Consider the following 19,733-nt stretch of genomic DNA (forward strand, 5'->3'; position numbering starts at 1 on the left):
CTGTCTAGCTGGGCTGTCTGCTGGCAGTGACGCCACATTTTATCCCAGGCCACAGAGAAGAAGTATTTCTTAATAGAGGACTCTATGTAGGATGTAGTTTTAATTTTAGTTTGAAAAGTTTAAAAATCTTTTGGGGGGGGAAGTTTCTGGGTGCTCTGTGGGTCGAGTTTTAATTACTGTCTTCTAGTGAGGTTACACAAGGTTGCCTGGTCAGAGACATTCTGTGGAGAAGTGATAGACATTGACACTTTTTTTTTTTTAAATAAAAAAGCTTTCTCCTTTACAATGGCTCTACATTTGCATCTCAGCATTTCCCATTTTATAGCAAAGGTTTGTGACATTTGATACCAGATGCTATTTGCCATGTAGTGTGCCTTATGGATGAGTACAGATTGTGCTTTCTGTGCTGTCCAAGGACTAACCAAGAAGAAAGTCAAAAGATGTTTAGAAGTGATCTTTGATTTTTTTTTTTTTTTTAGGGTTTCTTTACATGAGTTAATTTGATGCTCATGAAGAGCTTGTATAGAATCAAAGGACTTGAGTGGTCCTTTAGAGTTTCCAAACCATGTGAAAAAAACATCTATACAACCTTAATGCCAGAGAAAATTGCCCAGGCCATGAGACTGTACGGGAGGCTTAGGCATGAGATAGGATATGAACAATGGGGTATGAACAATGAGCCTCTGCCTCACAAATGACTTCACTTCAGAACATGCCTTCAATCTCCAGAGTGAGGGATCTAATGATTAAATCATGATCTCTCATTTCAAGCTGAGTTTTTGGATCATCATTCAATTTTGAAATTTCCATAATGAGCATGGTTGTGCCAATCAGAAGTTGACTTCATTCCTAAAATTTTCATGTCCATATTATTCTTAGTCTTCAGTCTTGCAAATGCTTTCCTGTGCTTATCCCTTCTGGTCACATGATTAATTAATCATCTCAGAATATCTCATGCACAGCCATAAAATTCTAAGAGCAGACCCCCCCCTCTCTCTGTGTGTGTGTGTGTGTGTGTGTGAGTGAGTGTGACATTGACACTCATAGCTTATTGACTTCAATTAGCAAATTATGAAGCTTGCCCCAAAAGGATCAATGGTGACACAACTAGGACCTTAAATAATATCTGATTTGTAGATGGTATCACAAAAAAAATGTATTTCCTGTGAATAATGCCATTTACATGTTGGCCTTATTTTTAACATATCATTAAATATAGATAGGAAAAGAAATAAAAGAAAAATATACCCATAATTCTTCCCTACCTAGTCTCTCTTGTTAGTTAAAGTCTTTATATAGGTCATGTAATGATTTTAGTTGCTGGACAGTTTTGATCAGTGTGTAACAGAACTTTGGATTTATTAATTAAGCAAAATAGTCAGCAAGTATTTTAATTTCTGGCCCGAGAACTAATACTTTCATTTGGTTTTCATGCCAATTATCCACAACAGTGATTGGGTAAGCGGTCCAAAGAATACAAAAGCCTGCTTGAAATAACCTGGACAGTCATTGTTAGGCTGAAGAGGACTTAATGCAAACACTCTATCTTGTAGAGTTGTGACAGAGGATGGATACCTGTGATGTGGCTATCACTTGGTCATTGGCCACTTAGCAAGTACACGTTCTAAGATAATACTATAGTCACACTGGAAGTCAAGGATTCCAAAACTAGACTGAATTTCTGAACAGATATTAATTAGATGACAATGTTTATATCAAAACTCAAATATAAGATATAGTGTGAGAATAGACCTCCTTAAAAGACCTCCATGGTCTGTGCTGGCTTCAGAGTTCACATTGGTATTCATGATCCATACTATAACCAGGGGATGTGCTGGCATCCATGGTCCCTGCTGCTGCTCCAGGCTGTGTTAATGCCTGAGGTCCATGTCTGTGGTCTGTGCTGCCGCTAGAGGGCATGTTAGGATCCTTGGTTCTGCTGCAGCTGGGTCTGTGTTGATGTCCATGGTCTGTGTTGCTGCCAGGGACCATATTGATGTTCATGATCTGTGCTGTTGCTGCGGTCAAAGACCGCGTAGATGTCTGTGGCCTGTGCTCCTGATGGAGGCCATGTTGATGTCCATGGCTCTTACCATTGAAGGTCATAGGGATGTCTGGGGTTTATGTAGCCACCTGAATCCACGTTCATGTCCATAGTTTGTGCTGCTACTGCAGGTCATGATACTAGCAGTGGTCTGTATTGCTGTTGGAGGCCATGTTGAGGTGTGTGTCCCGTGCTACTACCTGAGGTCAGGTTGATGATGACTGTGTTCTGTGGTCTTGCTGGTCTCTATGGTATGGCTTTGGCTGCAGGGTGTGGATGTCCATTGGCAATGTTGCCACTTTAGGCCAAGTGGATGATTTCATGATGTAGCTGCTGCCTGAATCCATGTTGATGTCCATGGGCTGAGCAGCCACTGGCAGTGAGGTTGATGTCTGTACTTAATGCTGCTACTGAGTGCAAAGTTAATGTGTGTCACCTTGCCACCGCTTAAGACTGTATTGATGTCCATGGTCCATGTTACCACTGAAGGCCACAGAAATGTCTGTGGTCTGTGCTGTCACCTGAATCCATGTTGATATTCTATGTTCATGGTCTGTGCTTTGGTCAGAGACTATACTTTCGATAAAGGCCATGTTGATGTCCTTCGTCTTCATTACCACTGAAGGGCTTGTTGATAGCTGTGGCCATTGTAACTCCTGAATGCCACAGTGATGCGTGTGGCCAGTGCTGCTGCTTGAGGCCAAGTTAATGTATGTGGACCATGGCCGAGGGCCATGTTGGTGTTTTGGTTCTGGTGTTGGTGTGTTGGTTTTCTGCTGGGGCCAGTGGCCATGTGGATGTCCGTGGACTCTGTGTGGATGTTTGTGGTCTGTGATGCTGTCTGAGCCCATGTTGATGTTCATGGACTATGCTGTCACTGGAGATCATGTTGATGTGTGTGGCCCAGGCTGCTGCTGTTGATGTCCTTGGTCAATGTTGCTGTGGGGGTCAATGTTGGCGTTTGTGACCCAGCTGTGGCCCATCCCATATTACCACTGAAATCCATGGGGAGGTCCATGGTCTCTGTTGTCACCTGAAGCCATGTTCCTATCCATAGCCCATACTATAGCCAGAAACCTTGTGGAAGGCCACGATTCACCATGCTGCCATTTACTGTAGCATCAAGGACTGCAGACCCACAGTTGAGAATGAAAGACCTGGGAGGCATCTTTGACAACCTCCCCTCCCCCGACCCCCACTCTCCTCTGGGGAAAAACACTCAAGACAAGAATCCATTTGAAAGAAACTCTTAACAATTGTGCCTGTGATGCTCAAATGCAAGTCTTCTGAGTTGATGGCTTCTGGTGTGGGTGGGGTGGGGAAGAACTCAGTTTTCCTTAAACTGCCAGACACTGAGAGTTTCACAATACTCCAGTGAGCATATTGGCAACACAAATTGAGACTGGTATTTTTTCTTTCTTCTTTTTCCTTGTTCTTTCTTTCATTTTGGGGAAGGTCACAAGAGAAGGCGGTGGACATGGCAGGACTGACAAGTGAATATGATCAGGGTGCTGTGGGGCAGGTAGACCTTGCCACCAGACAGAAGACTTGATGAGGTTGAAGCAGGGTCCAAACCCCAGTAAATCTCATAATTGAACATGATAGGTATTAGAGTAAGCTCTTGGCCAGATTCTACTGCCCTGAAACATATGACCATGACACTCCACTTAGAGGACCATGACCAACTTGTCATGTAGCATACGAGAATCCAGAATTCTCCATGCTAATGTGGTATCTAGATAAGCCTGCAGTGTTTAGCCAATGGGCTTCTCTTCCTCGGCATCCCTTCCTGCAAAAGATATTTAATCTCTGACTTACATTCAGTAAGATGCATGCATTTTCATCCGCCATGAATAAAACAGGACAAACAAGGACCATCTCTTTCATCAAGGATTACCACGTGGGGTGTGGGGGCTTTGTCAGAAAAAGCTGCCCCCAAATCTCCTGTAGATGGGCTCTCTTCTAGGTCCTCCAAACTTTTGGCACTCACTCGAAGACAGATCAGATTCTGCCCCATCCTGCACTCAGATGCCTGCGGATCTCCATTCTCAACTCCTCTCTGTCCCCAGCAGCGTCTGGGTATACAGGAGTTTGAGATTCACAACATTCATCCCAGCTGTTTCTCAACCAGGGAAATGTGGGCTCAGATCCCTATCGCGGTCTGCATTCTGCCTTCCCTGAGTAGCATTCTGGAGGTGAGGTAGAAACACAGATTGACATGGTGTGTGGCGTGAAATTTTCGAATAATCAATACAAATATTATGTTTAAAAAAGATGAAATGTGAGGTGTCTGCTGTGTGTGTGTGTGTGTGTGTGTGTGTGTGTGTGTTTTTCCAGGAAGACCAGAAGGAGGTGTTGGGTCTGGAACTAGAATAACAGGTAGTTTTGAATTAACAGATGTGGGTTCTAGGAATCAAATTTGGGTTCTCTGGAAGAATAGTAATGTTGCGACCTTTACACGTTGGGCGCCACAATGTTGTGACCTTTACTCTGCCTCAGCGCTTTGGGGCTAAGTGCTCTGGTCAAGAGAGAGAGTGGGGCTCTTGGGGCAGGAGACGCGAAGAATGGAGACAAGACAGGGTGTGATCAAGTCTCTTACCAACTCTCAAGTCTCTTTTATCAAGTCTCTCTATTGAAGGGAATTCTGAGGTATTTATATGCTTTTGCCACGTGCCTTGTAGGCGCGTGGATATCACGTGCCTTGCAGGTGTTGATATGACGTAATCCTTACAGGCGTCTATAGCTTGGACAGCACGTGCACCGCAATGCCTTGCAGGCGTGGATAGCACATGCGCCTTACAGGCATATATGGCCTGGATAGCACGTGGACAGCACGTGAACTGCATGCCTTGCAGGCGTGGTTACCACGTGCGCCTTGCAGCTGGGGGCAGTAAACAGCAACACAAAATATGTGGGATATCAGAGTGTGCTTCAGCTGTTGTAGGCTATTGAAAACCAAATCTCTTATCAGGGTATATGGTTCCAGATAGCTGCAAAGATAATCTAGCCGCTTTCTGCTAAAAGTCGGCACCCAACACAGTAAGTGTGCTTACCTGCTATACTCTCCAGTCTCTTGTCTCTGAGATTTTATTATAGCCTAGGAAACATGAGATTTAAATCATCTTGGGGAAGGCATTGTCCCATTCCTTCGTGTTTGGGGGGGGGGGAGAGGTAAGGCTTACAGTAAAAATGGATTTGTTCCACATGAGCAGAGCAGGATAATGGTAGATTCTGCTTTGAAATCTAGCTCCTTCAATCCCCAAGTCAGCTTTCCAATAAGCACTAGATTTCATCACATTTTATAACTTGTTTCTGTGGTTGATTTCATTTAGGACACATACTGTGGTGCCTTTTCTACCCTCGGTGCTTCTGTGTTCTGATGTATCAACTAGTGCTTGAAAAAAAAAAAACCCAAACAACCCCCCCCCCCCAATAAAATGTTTCCTTTTGCTTTTATCCAATACATACTAGATTAAAACACATTGTTCGATCAGAAGTCGCAGAACCCTGGCCGTCACTACCTACCGTCTTCAAAAGTCAAAGATGAGAATGAGAACATGGCTATTATGTTTGTCACTGTGGTGGCAGCTAATAACACACCTCTGAGTTTTAGAATCACTGAAGCTATGGGCACTGAAGTTTTCCCCCAGTAATCAGCTCGTAAGAATCTACTATCGGCACAGTGCGTTTTTATCAAGGTCAGCGCAAATTCTGTCTTTAACTTCATGGTTATTTGTCATGGTGGATGCCTATGTGCTGACAACAGTGACAGAGAACAGGTTTGGTATAGGAGCAGCGGACCCTGTCAAGGATGTTGCAAAGGAAAAGAAATACATAGCTACTACTATTATATCAAAAAAAAAAAAAAAAAAAAAAGACCTCCTAGGAACATGTTTATAATGCAGCTTTTAAAAAGTAAGTGTGTATATGTTTGTGTTCGGGTTTGTACATGTGAGTGAGAGTGCTCACACAGCCAGAAGCACCAGCTCCTCTGGAGATGGAGCTACAGACAGTCTTGAGCTACCTGATACGGATGTTGGGAACAGACCTTTGGTCTTCTGCAAGAACAGTATGTGCGGATGACTGCTGAGGCAGCTCTCAGCTCCATCGGCTTTATTTTTATGGAAGGTATACTATGTTTTATATAAGCACTTTTTCATACAATCTGAGAAATTGGGCTTGTTTTTTGCTTTTTCATTTTTTTTAAGGCATTAATTCTTACAGATGTTTTAAGTTTACAGCAAAATTGAGCAGTCGTAAAGATGTCTTCTGTTAGGCCCTCAGATACATATCGCCTCTCAAGTACCGATAGGCCCCCATCAGATTGGAACATGGGTTAACAATGATCTCTCTCTCTCTCTCTCTCTCTCTCTCTCTCTCTGTCTCTCTCTCTGTCTCTCTCTCTCTCTCTGTCTCTCTCTCTGTCTCTCTGTCTCTCTCTGTCTCTCTCTCTCTCCTTTTCTTCTTTCTTAGCATTTTCTTTCAAAGCTACCTCCCCCCTCCATATATCTATGCATTATTGTTCAAGACTGATGATGGTCTTCACAGCATGACGGTTTGTCAATGTATCCACAACAAATCAAGCACTGTGTTAACAAAAAGAGTAGGAAGATGAGTGGATCATAGTCCAGGTATTCAAGGAAATACCATATTAAACTCAAGGCCATGAAAGATAAATGATGTTTACCAATCTTCTTAATTAAAATCCATTAAGTAATATGTGCTAAATGCTAGCAGTTTTATGAAGTTAAAGATGAATTGGATACAGATCTTAGCCTCCTATCATAGAGACATATACAGAAATCCATATAATGTGGTAGATTTGTGTGTAAATATAGGCAGAAGGAAATAGAACTGTGGGAACCCAGAGTAGGAAACTCTAGTGTTGGGGGAACTTTCTGAATGAGTTGGCACCTGAGTGGTAAAACATGGTAATGAAAAAGTCAAATCGAGATTCAACATGGCACACATGGAGATCTGATAGCCATTTAGGTAGATGTCATATTATAGTAGTATAAGTCAGTATTCAAAGTGCAGAGACAAATTTGGAAAGTTGAACAGGGTTAAATTCTCAAGGACTTTAAATGTCAGGCTAGATTGACATTCATTTTTTGGTCCAAAATGACTAATAAAAATTTTTTTTGAACAAATGAATATTGTAACTTTAAGCGTAGTGTTTCGATATGCCATCTGCCAGTAAATTAGCCTCTGAATTTATAGGTTACAAGGCAAAGAGCTGAATTATAAAGCTGATATATTGCAGTGGTTCTGGGCAGATCCAGAGTGCCAGGAGTCATGAATAAAAGGTTGAGAAATCATGATGATATGGCAGGAGTTTTTGATAAATGGCAGTGGAAGAGGAAAATAAGAAGGGAAAGAAATTTTGTGTTTAAGAAAAGAAAATTTTATGGAGTAACAGATTTATGAAAAAAAGGTGATGAGTTCAATTTAAGATACTGTAACTTCCTGGAAGGCCAGAAGAAATCCATTTGTTAATAACACAAGCTTAATTAGCAGGACAGTTCATGTTGTATTGTAGGCCTTAAATATGTAAGTGTATATATGTGTGTGTGTGTATTTATGTACATATATATGTATGTATATATATGCACATAGACAGATTTGCCATGTGTGTATACATTTAATATTATATATATTTTACATATTATAATAAATATAACAAAATGAGTTATTTTTGCAACATCCACTTTTGCAATAGCCATTTAAGATATTTATACACACACACACACACACACACACACACACACACACGTATGGCTTGGCCAGCAGATCCCCAAGTGGATCTCATTTTGACTTTTTCACTACCATGTTCTACCACCCAGGTACAAATATATATATATATATATATATATATATATATATATATATATATATCACACATATATGTATATAGTGTGTGTTTATCTGTGTGTGTGTGCATCTGTGTATGTATGTGTGTGCATACAACTGTTTAGCTTGGAAAGAATCAATAGATTTGGTTTGAGTGTAATGCTCAGAGAAAAGTTGGACTGTCCTAGGACTGTGGCATATGAGTTGCACTAGGCAAATGGAAGGACTTCCGGGGTGAATCCTACCAGGAGCATGAGCAAAATTCAGTGGGCTAGAGCTAAAGATCTTTTGGGTATCATGACATTTAAGTTTATGAAGAAAGGAGAGTGGGAGGGGACGGGAGGGGAAAAAGAGAGAGAGAATATCAGTTAATCAGGAGAGTCCTCTGTTCTTACAAAGAGGAAGCTGTGATCATAAAGCACTGTTTGGTAATATCAAACCAAATAAAAGGAGTGTAGACCTTGATTTAAAATGTGCTTTCACTCACAATACCCAAGATACAACTCACAAACAACATGAAGCTCATGAAGAAGGAAGGCCGAAGTGTGGGTGCTTTGGTCCTTCTTAGAAAAAGTAACAAAGTACTCATAGGAGCAAATATGGAGACAAAGTGTGGGACAGAAAGTGAAGAAGGACTGTTTGGAGACTGCTCCACCTGAGTATCCATCCCATGTGCAGTCACCAAAGGGGACTGATGTGAATGTCAGGAAGTGCATGCTGACAGGTACCTGATAGAATGTCTCCTTAGATGTCTGCCAGAGCCTGACATATACAGAGGTGGATGCTCACAGCTAACCACCCAACTGATCACAGGGTTCCCAATGGAGGAGTGAGAGAGAAGACTGTAGGAGCTGAAAGGGTTTGCAGTCCCATGGGGAGAGCAACAATAACAACCAACCAGAACTCCTAGGTTCTAAACCACCACCCTGGGAGCACATAGGAAGGAACCCATGGTTCCAGCTGTATATGTAGGGGAGGATGGCCTTGTTGGGCATAGGTAGAAGAGGAGGTCCTCGGTCCTGTGAAGCCTGGATGCCCCAGGGAATTCGAGGGTCTGGAGGTGAGAGTGGGTGGGTGGGGGCACATCCTCATAGAAGCAGGAGGAGGAGGGATGGGATAGGGGGTTCCTGGGTGGGTGGGTGGGTGGGTGGGTAATATGGGCAAAGGGTTATAATACCTGAAATGTAAATAAAATATCTAATAAAAATTAATTTAAAAATGTACTTTCAGTTTGGCAATTGGGAGAAATCAATACATTGGAACAGAAAAGAAATACAGGCTCAATGGTTGGTACTAGACAGTAAATATGAGGTTAGAAAGTATTGTTATCAAGAAAGCCTGTGTTATGCTTTTACAAAAACAAACAAACAAACAAACAAACAAAAAACAGGAAATGAACCAGGTTTCAGTCTAGGATGAAGATGACAATGTGATGAAATGAAGCAAGGAGAACAGAAGAAACAAGTCACAGCAAGGAACGAGGCCCAACACCTTTGTGCTACACTTCGAGGAGAGTGTTCTCAGAATCCGGAAGCGGGGTGATGACGGTCGAATATATCACTATGTGGAGGGCAGTGTGGAGGGAGGAGGTGGAAAGAGAAGGCCAGTTTGCCTTCAAGAATAAGGCACAGAATGAAAAACATGGATAGAAATGTTTCTATTTGTCATTAGGCAGTTTCTGAAAGAGTTAAAGGCAAACGCAGGACCACCAGGTAGCTCTGCAGTCAGTGCACCTGTGTGAAGGGGCGACATTTGCAATGGGATAGCCTCTGTGGATTTTCCTTCAAATAACGGAGCCACCCCAGGCTTCAGAGCTGTGAAATTGAGCAGTAATTTCAGCAAATGTGACATGTAATGACTCAACTTGGGTGAGTACCTTTCAACATAAAAAGAAAGGGAATTAAGGATGTAGTAAGAGAGTAGTTTAATATTCATAGGGTGTAGGTTAAAACAGAAAGAGCAGATGTTTTAAATCTGAGATCAAAAAGATTATACATGATAACGTTAAAAAACGAGGCAGGCCATGATTTTGAAATAAGGGCTGGAGGGTTCAGTAAGGTTTAGTCAGCCTGCGGTGGGGCTGTTGGATTTCAGGCCACACTGTGATGTGTGAAAAAAAGGAAATACGTTGTGGCTATGACAGCAGATGGCTCGAGGGGGGTCAGCAATGTCCACATGTACAGCTTTGGATAACATTGTCCATATAGAACTTGAAGGCACCTAAATAGTAACTGGACTTGCAGCGAGAAGGCAGCTATCGAGTAGGGACTACGAACTCCACATATATGATGATGTAAATAGGTTTTTCGAGGATAAGAGGAATAGGTATGAATGGAATTGGAAAATATTTTCTTTACATATGTGTGTCAAAGGAGGCCTTGAGAAATGAAAGAATATTTACGTATCTTGCTTCAAGGTACAATGCAGTGTCCATAGGATAATGAGTAGAAACTTTGAGGACTGACAGTAACTATAGGAAGAGGCGGGGGGGGGGGGGTGATACAAATTAGCACATGAACCATTTGAAAATAGATTATGGAAATGGGGGTTATTTCTTTATTTTTTCTTCCTTTATTGAGTTGTGTTTTGTAGGCTGTTCTATGGGCTGTAGTAAGAATATTTGAGGACAAGAGGAATGGTAGCAAAAAAGTGCAAAAGTAACCATGAAACCACAGGATCATGCGATACTGTAGTATCACGAGGAAGGAAGTAAAGAGGTCAGGAGGGAGTGGAATAATAGCAACTGCTCCGCCATCTATAGACCTCCAAGGCAGGAGGAGGGAGGGCTCAAGTGAGCAAGGCAAGATGGTCATCGCAAGGCATGAGAGCACATTGTGTAGGACCTGGGTGTGTGCATGTGGGGGTCAGCTATGCGTGACCTGTGTGTTTTGTGACTGCAGTGTTTTGTGATGAAATTGAAATATCGCAGCAGCAGGTGCATGATTGGTATATTTGGGTTACCATTGCGGGAGCTGAGTTATCTGAGTTATCTATATGCAAGAGCACTATGTTTTGGTTTGTGTTGAAAGAGAAAACATGGTAAAGGCTTGGGATGAGAAATAAACAGATAGGCAATGGTGAGGAGGAGTGTTCACAAACTGATACCCCAGGACACAGGGAGAACAAGCCATGGAAGGAAATACGAGGTGGAGATACTTAGCTGTATGGTGGCTCAAATTGTCACAGAGGCTGAGAAACCATTGCAGTATTTCACATTTAACAACACCAGTCTAGGGATTGAGAAGATGACTCAGCAGTTAAGAGCACTGGCTACTCTTCCAAAGGACCTGAGTTCAATTCCCAGCACCCATATAACACTTGGCAACTGTAATTACAGTTCTAAAGGATCTGACGCCTGCAAGCAGGCATATATGCAGGCAGAACAACAATGTACAGAAAAAAAACTCCACCAATCTATGATTATTACATTAAATAAAATTAAGGTTTATGGGTCTACAGTATATCACAATAGAAGTATCTATTAAAGAGTGGGAGGGAAAAGCCCAAAGTTAAGGAAAGAGATGCATTTGGGGGCAATCTATGCTTCAAAATTAATGAAGTTAAAATTAACTGGCAAAGATAATGGATAAAGAACATATTGTCCTTAGGAGAATATGAAATACATGAAATATGAATGTTCTTAGGAGAATATGAAAAATGAAATATGGGACCATGTGCAGACCCAAGAGGCATCTGGGCCTTCAGAGTGGCTGAAGAAGATTGGATAAAACAATAAAATAGGGAGAAGAGGACCAGCCTCAGAGAAAAATGAAAAGGGAGAAATTGTTCTCACAAATACAGATTGACAGAGTAGCAGGAACTTGATGAGTCTGAATTTTTACCTTAATTTATATGAATCCAAGGTAACCTTTCCCTGTTTCCTGAATGCAGATATAAGACACCAGCTATCTGTGTCAGAGCATCTGGATGGCACAGCTGGTTCATCTATAGATTCACATTGGTCTCTCATCTTCAGTTCCAAAAGGGGAATACAGGTAGGTCTTCAAGGATGTCTCCACACAGACATTAGTCGTTACAGCTTTGCAAGTATTAGACTTGTGCAGCTTTACATGACAGCAGCCTGCAAGCAAGCATGACATCCATCTCAGGGGGAAACCCTGCATCATGCTATTGAAGTGATAGCAAACATTGAAATGAGAAACAGCCTAGGTTAAAACTAGCCTTGCATTTTTGCCAAACCCATTCTTATTTGGTGTTGTTAAAATAAGTAATCTACAACCTGAGTTTTGCTGACTTCTTAGGAGTTTTAATAAATCCTATGGGTGTAAGAGGGAAAAATTGAAATACGTTGTTTGATTTTGAAGCATTCCAGAAAAGATTAGACTAATTCAGACCACACTGACTTATTTTCTTCTTGGTTCTTTCTGTGCCTGTAACTGCATCAGTGCTCATTCTGCGTGTTTCAAATTCTGCCCATTCTGTTGCTCCATGCTATGGTGAATAGAATTGAGCCAGGATCAGGATGAAAAATTGTATCTAAAAATCAACCTCAGAGGATGTTTTAGAATATTGTGGGAAAACAAACATTCTTCTAAGAGCTAAAATATGCAGAAGCAACAGTTATACCAATTCAGTATCACATAACACTGGCTATAGACAGTGAGCTTGAAAGAATGCACTGAATCCCCCTGTGTTACCTACAATGCTGCTGACATTGGCTATGCTTGAAAAGGCTAAATGTTGAATCTCTCAAGTTATCTCTGTGATTTAATTATAATAAAAAATAATGTAGTGATAGGTATTCTATTCCTCTGTGTGTATATTATACTCCGATTTTTATCATTCATTTGGCAAAATATCCTATATTTCAGATTTCCGTCCATGGCTATCTCTTGGTAGCTGGTTTGATGTATTAACATGAACATTCATCTTCATGTCATTCACTATTTTGTATATTTCTCAGCCCAAGCTCCTACTGCACTTTCTTTCTTAAATACAGATGAAGTGTAAGGTATCATCCCATTTATCTATTGGTAATGTAATGCAATAAATAATGTTTGAACTTTATTTATAAATGTGATAGTAAATCTAGGTAGAAAGTGTGAGATCAGAAGATATATAAAAATATGGGGCTGGGAGATAGCACAGTTCATAGAGTGTTTGCTTAGCATGCATGAAACCATGGGTTCAATTGCCAGTACCACATCATCTGGACGTGGGGGCATACATCAGTAATTCCAGGACTCAGGAGCAAAAGGCAGGAGGACCAGAGCTTCAAAGTAATCTCTGACTACGTAATTTGAAGTTAGCCTCTATGAAACCCAAATATATATCAGATAAAAAATTACTGTTAGTAGAATTTTTTAGACTAAACTGCCAGTCGAAATATATTCTATAAATTTATAATGATCTATATTTACCTTTAACTCAGTAATACATAGAACATTAGAACTGATAAAAATATTTGTTTGATACCTGGATTTAAGAATGTCACATTTATAAATAGGGTTTAAACATGATTTTTGCATTATATTAGTACAGATGAAGCATAAGGTACCATCCCATTTATAAATAGATAAATTGAATGACACCATATATTTTTTCTGTGTCTAAGAAAAAGGTGAGCATCGTGGTGGTGCACACCTTTAATCAAAGCACTTGGGAGGCAGAAGCAGTTGGCTATTTGTGAGTTTGGGCCATCCTGTTCTGCAGAGCAAGGTCCAGGACAGCATATATGTTACTCAGAGAAAACCTTTCTTTAAAAAAAAAAAAAAACCAACAACCCCCCTCCCCCCCCAAAAAAAAACCAAAAATAAAACAAAGGGGAAGAAGAAGAGGACAAGGAAGAAGAAGAAGGGAAGGAAAGAAGAAAAAGAGAGGGAGAGAGAGAGAGAGAGAGAGAGAGAGAGAGAGAGAGAGAGAGAGAATGTGAAAACAGTTTGGGAGGAAGACAAACAGGATACTGAATGACATGAGGGAGGCTGTTCATGTGTTAATTCATCAGATTAGTTATGAAGAGCTAACCATAGGTAGAAATATGAAGTTAAAATACTTCATTAAATAAATGATATAATTGAGTTACACATACCTAGACCCGAGCAGAAAGAATGTGTACTATTACATTATTTTTATTATGACTGAATCTCTCTGTCTCACACACACCCCATAGTTTTGATTGATATTGGTAAACTGCTGTCTTTTTCTCTTTTTCTAGCCAGCCTTTGGATAGTGTTTTCTCCTTAAACCCTGCCCGTTTTCTGTAAGAGCTTATGTATTCTGTAAGACCCCCTGAGGTTTTTATTCTTACCTGTACTTGCTCTCTGTCTTCTCTTCAGAATGCTCTTTCTTGCCTAGAGCCTTTCTACTAGATGTTTCCTGTGGTTATTATCACCACCTTCGAAGCCCCACATGATTGCTCTCCCTGCCCTTCAGATCTCAGTTCACATATTACTTCCCTAGCAAACAGCATGTGGTCGGGCATTGCAAAGCATGCCTATAATCTCGGCTGTCCTAGAGGCAGAGACAGGAGGTTTATAAGTTCAGGGCCACCCTTAGCAACTAGCCTGAGTTGCATGAGGCCGCATCCCAGAAACAAAACCATAGCAACACAAGACAGAACCAACTCAACAAAACCACCTGTAAAGCAGATTATGGTGGGCGCTTTACCCTTTGTTGATTGTATAATGAATTGGTCATGAACTCTTGTCTTGGCGTTAAGTAGGCACTTGGACAGATCCCAGTAAGCAAATGGACAACGTAGATTTAAGGTACGGGTGACCTAGAGGCAGTAACAGAACAACCCACAGGTTTTGATCATTAGAGTGCCATAATTAAAAGCAGTTTGCTCTCTACTTTTAAGTAGTGTTACATAGAAAATTTTATTTTAGATAACATATACACATGCCAGGCATGTAATGAATTAGTAAAATACAGCCTTGGATATCATCAGTATAATTTTCACAAAGCCTTTATGCTTAATTTCAGGTATCATACAGGGAACTTGTTATCAAGTTCTTATGTTCTATGTATTATTGAGTTAAAGATAAATTATCAATCATCAGATTTTAGAATATATTTTATTCTAGAAGTTTAATCTAAAATTTATACTAGCAGTAATATGGTATACTCTAATGTTATTGCTACTTTTTGTTTGTTTGAGACAGGGTATGTATGTAGCTCAGAATAGCTTTACCATATTACTGCCTCTACCTCTGGCATCCTGGAATCGAAGAGACATACATCACACTAAGAAAACTGCTGCTCCTCGAGTATGTAATATTAAAAAATTTATGATTAGGAAGGTAAGATTTAGAAGAATTGATGGAACGTAGCACAACACGATATGACCACAAAATGCTTACTGAGAATGATCTAGTGCATGGGCTATCAGCCAGTATTTAACACGGTGTGCACATTTCTCTAAAAGTCCCGCGGCATTGAGAGAGTCAGCACTTGTTTATTGAGGCATCTTGATGTTTGCAGAGAAGCCAGTGGACATGAAAGGGTCACTGATGCCATGACACATAACTGCTTTTGCTATCAAAAAGAAATGACAGCAGCCGAGGAGAAATTCTAGTGTCACGAGTTCAAGATGGATTTGACAAAGGAGCTGGCTCTGGTGAAATATAGTTTTTAAAGTATTGACCCTGTAGTAGGAAGAAAACATCCGAGGGACAAGTAGAAAAAGAATAAAATATTAGGATTTGGTACTCACATAAGGGAGGTTATATCTACAGAGAAAAGTAAAGACATTAAAAACAAGACCAGAATTTCCTCTATAGTTATAGTTGCTTCCGTTTTCTCAAGACCATAGTATTTACACTGGAAATGAAAAAAATGTCCTAATAGGTAGAGAAAAATATTTTATAGTGTGCCTTGACCTGTTCAATAAATGTCACTCCTCACAATGAACGTCATAGAAAATGCCTGTGTGTAACCATTGCCATCTTTGTATGAGACTTGGTAGACCAGGCTGATCAAATTTCCTACTGTTCTGAAATTTCAAGGAGAAAGCAGTAGAAACTCAGATCAGGCAGGAGGGGAGAGAACACATAAAGTTGAGTTTTGTCTATGTACATGAGAACAGATAGTCAAAAGGCAGACACTGTCAGACACGGAGACTTGAACTGAATTGAGAAAAATGCTTCATCTTCAAAAGTGTTGACATCTTTTAGTCCATTTTCTTAATGCAAAATAGTATGTAGCCCATCTGATGAAAGGTTTGAAGGATTAAAGACATTGGGCCCTGTCAGGTACGATTCGCTCCACGAGGTAAGGAAGCTGTATTTTAGACAAATAGATGGCTAGGAAGTAGCGGGGTAAGGATTATAGCTGCATTAGCAATTCTGAGAGAGAAGGTTAAACTAATGTTTTCATTGCAAGGACTGTAGAGTTTGTGAGTCCCGGTAATATCTCAGGGTCAAGCACTGTTTGCCTTGTAGCATTTCTACTGTACAGGAAATGAAGGCAGGGATTCAGGCATTCATATAATTTAACCAAAAACATAGGTTTGCTTCAGTTACCTGTTTTCAGCTGACTGGCTTCAGGCTCCTGTGATTTCTATCCGTTTCAGCCGTTCTCTCCATCTCTTCACAGTCACAGACACTTTGGCAGTTCCTGGGACTTTTTTTTTTTTTTTTTTTTTTTTTGTATCTTGACATTCTGTCACTGAACTGTGCTCTGGGCGACCTGAAATTTCAAAATTCTTGAGCAGAACCGTATGAGCAAGTCGCCTGTCAATTGCACTCGGCAGGGTGGGGAGGGGGTAGCCGAAGGCTTAGGGGAGGGCAGGGCAAATTGCTTAGCTGGTCCTTTCGATTATTGATGAGACGGCTGAATAATCCAGAAAGGGACTGCCTACCTCCCACAGCAATGTATTTGCTGATTAACTCAAGGAAGCTGATTGCCAAGTGTGCTGAGATTCAGTGGATTGCACCAGAAAAATCTGCTAACGGATTATCTTATTAGCAGAATGGGACCACGAGAGAAAGACTGATGTGCACAGGAACTAGGCATACGCAACACAGCTTGAAACACCGTAACCTTAATGAAAATATGAAAATAAGACACATGCACATCCAGCACCGAAGACTTAATGTTGTTGTTAAGACAGGTGCTTTAAAAAGGTAGGGGGAAAAAAAAAACAAAACAACCAGTGAGATGTAAGGCAGAGGGGAGACTCGAAACTGACAGCATGTATTTCAAAGCAACAAACTTGTTGACCTATATTTGGAAACAAATGAAGAACTGTAAAGATCACGGAGAGATTTCTGGATATTGCTGGAGAGTAGGTCACTGGGGCTTTAACAAAAGCTGCGAGGAAATGTTTTGATAGACTGGCAAAAGCGGCGGCCAGGCACATACTCTGATCTTGGCAGGATTTTAATTGCTTTGCTCTTGATTGGCATGCGACCATGTTCAAATGAGAGAAGAGAACATATTTCGGAGCTATTTCAAGGATTGCTTTCTGATACACTTCATTGAACAGCTTAGGTGGTTAGAGGCTATTTTGGACGATAGCCTAGAAAAGGCTCGGAGAGAGATAAATAAGTCTGAAATAGAAGAAAGTTGCTGTCTTCCACCACAATCACAACACCCTTCATTTGAAAACACTCCAAAGATGTCAAGGAAGAAACAAATACATTCCAGGAGGGTGGGGGGAGGAAGACTACAGAATGCTAATTGACAAAACCTCAAAAATGCTTCGGTAAATTTTGATTGTACTCCTGACACAGATGAATTGTAACAGTAGAAGCACATTCTCCTTTGTTCTGCCATGTGAGGTACTTGTGTGCTTCTAGGGGGCTGGCGTGCATGCACATATCCACACAGAAGATTCAAGAGATAAAATGAACAAAGGCTTTCTGTGGGTTGCTTTGTTTCTGGACTCCCTAAAACATAAACTAAGATGTGACATGTCAGGACGGGAGCAATAACTAGCCTGTTGTGAGTTCTTGACAAGATGCCTGGTGTCTTGTTATTTTCCCCGAGGATTCATGGCTCTACCGTACATGTCTGGAACAAAGGAGTATTTAAGACCCTGGATAGAGCATTCATAAAAATTCTGTGTTTTTCTTTATGATTGTATCAGAAGCTGAGAGTTCACTAGGAAAGCAAATCAATAAAAAGTCTACCCCAAGCACCCTGAAGGACTTTTTAAAGCCTGTACTCCTGAGCACTGTGGTTCTGTACATAATGCGCTATAAACTTGGCTCCTTTTAAAATTCATATCCACTTATGGAATTACACTATTTTCTGAAGTACAGGCATATGAATTCATTCTCTTTCTTCATGTGCATGATGCATGGTCGGGTATGTTTGTGGGTAAGGGTGTGTGTGTGTGTGTGTGTGTGTGTGTACATGGGGTCACCATACAACTTCAGGTATTGTTCTACTAACACAATCCCATTGTTTTTTGAGACACTGGCCTGGGTGCCATTTTTGGGAAGGTCATCCTGGGCTGTATGCCAGCTGAGCAGGCCACGAGGAGCCAGCTAGCCAGCAACATTCCTCTACAGTCTCCACTTCAATTCCTGTCCCCAGATTCCCATCTGAGTTTCTTCCTTGGCTGTCCAGGAGGATGGACTGAATCTTAAAAGGTAAAATAAACACTTTTCTCCCCAGCTTGATTGTGGTTTGTATTGTATTACAGAGACAGCAGCTGAACTGGAGCAGCTCGCCTCTCCCAACCACTGCTTTATTAGAAACTGGACTTTAAAAGGGTTGATAGGTATTTCAGGTCTAAGTGTTACTTATTAATCTATTCAGGTATTTTTTCAATGAAGCCCTTATTGTTCCCATATTTGTCATTTGGTCTTTGGGCATGAACATTTTTAGACTGACCATTAATCAGGAAATGAATCTTTGTTTTTCTTCAGTATATCAGTGGAGGAACTATTGTCCCCAAAGCTGAAGCAGTATCCTCTTAATGGAGTCTAGTCTCTTTCTGCCCTCTTTGGTCTCCTCTCCATCACTGAGTCCCTTTCTTTGAATCTCTACTTTTCTTTGGTATATTAATTTTTCTCTTAGCAGTTTCATTCCCCCATGCTTTCATTATTTTAGCAATAAGTTGATGTCAAAAATATCATGTAGTCATTTTCAGAGGTAAACAATGTGCAAGGTTTAAATTGCACATGTTCTGAATAACATTGCAGCTCCTGTGCTACTACTTGAGTTTCATGGAGACTTTGAGCCCCTTTCTCACCCAGGATACCCATTCCATATCCTCCACCTGTCCATAGGTCATTTAGTAGCTCTTTCAGTTCCTAGAGTGACTTTCTATTCGCAATGCCTGGAAAAAAAAAAAAAAAAAAAAAAAACCCTCCATTTTATTTAGTAATACTGTCAAAGTAGAGGAGCTTTGATGCTGCTGACTGGGATGAATCAGGGAACCAGAAATTGCTTCCTTTAAAAGAGAGGGTAAAGGTTTACAATGTAGGGAAGTAAAAGCAATCAATGGCTCTTTTCCTGAGAACAGTATCTCCCTGTGCAGTTGTGAAGAAAGAAACGAATGTCATTTGAGTCTTGCTGTCACACCTCAAGCAGCAGAAGTTACAGTCACAACTCGCGGTAACTAGTTCAGATTTCTAAAATGTACTGTTGGTGGGTTTACGTATAGGAACAAATGTCACACATGAGGTCCTGCTGTACTGTCTGTGGTGTCCAGTGTCCACTAAAGCCAAGTCTTACAGAGGTGAAAGGCAGAATGCTATAATTACTGTGATAGTTATCATTGCCACTTTGACAGGACCAAGGTGACAAGTCTCTGGGTGTGCTGTGAGGGAATGTCTTGCCTAGATTAATTGAGATGGCAAGATCTACTCTAAAAGTAGATCATATCTTTCTGGGATCTTTGGTCTAAAATAGAAACGAAAGGATA

The sequence above is a fragment of the Arvicanthis niloticus genome, chromosome 12 (genome assembly GCF_011762505.2).
Source record: "Arvicanthis niloticus isolate mArvNil1 chromosome 12, mArvNil1.pat.X, whole genome shotgun sequence".
Taxonomy (NCBI): domain Eukaryota; kingdom Metazoa; phylum Chordata; class Mammalia; order Rodentia; family Muridae; genus Arvicanthis; species Arvicanthis niloticus.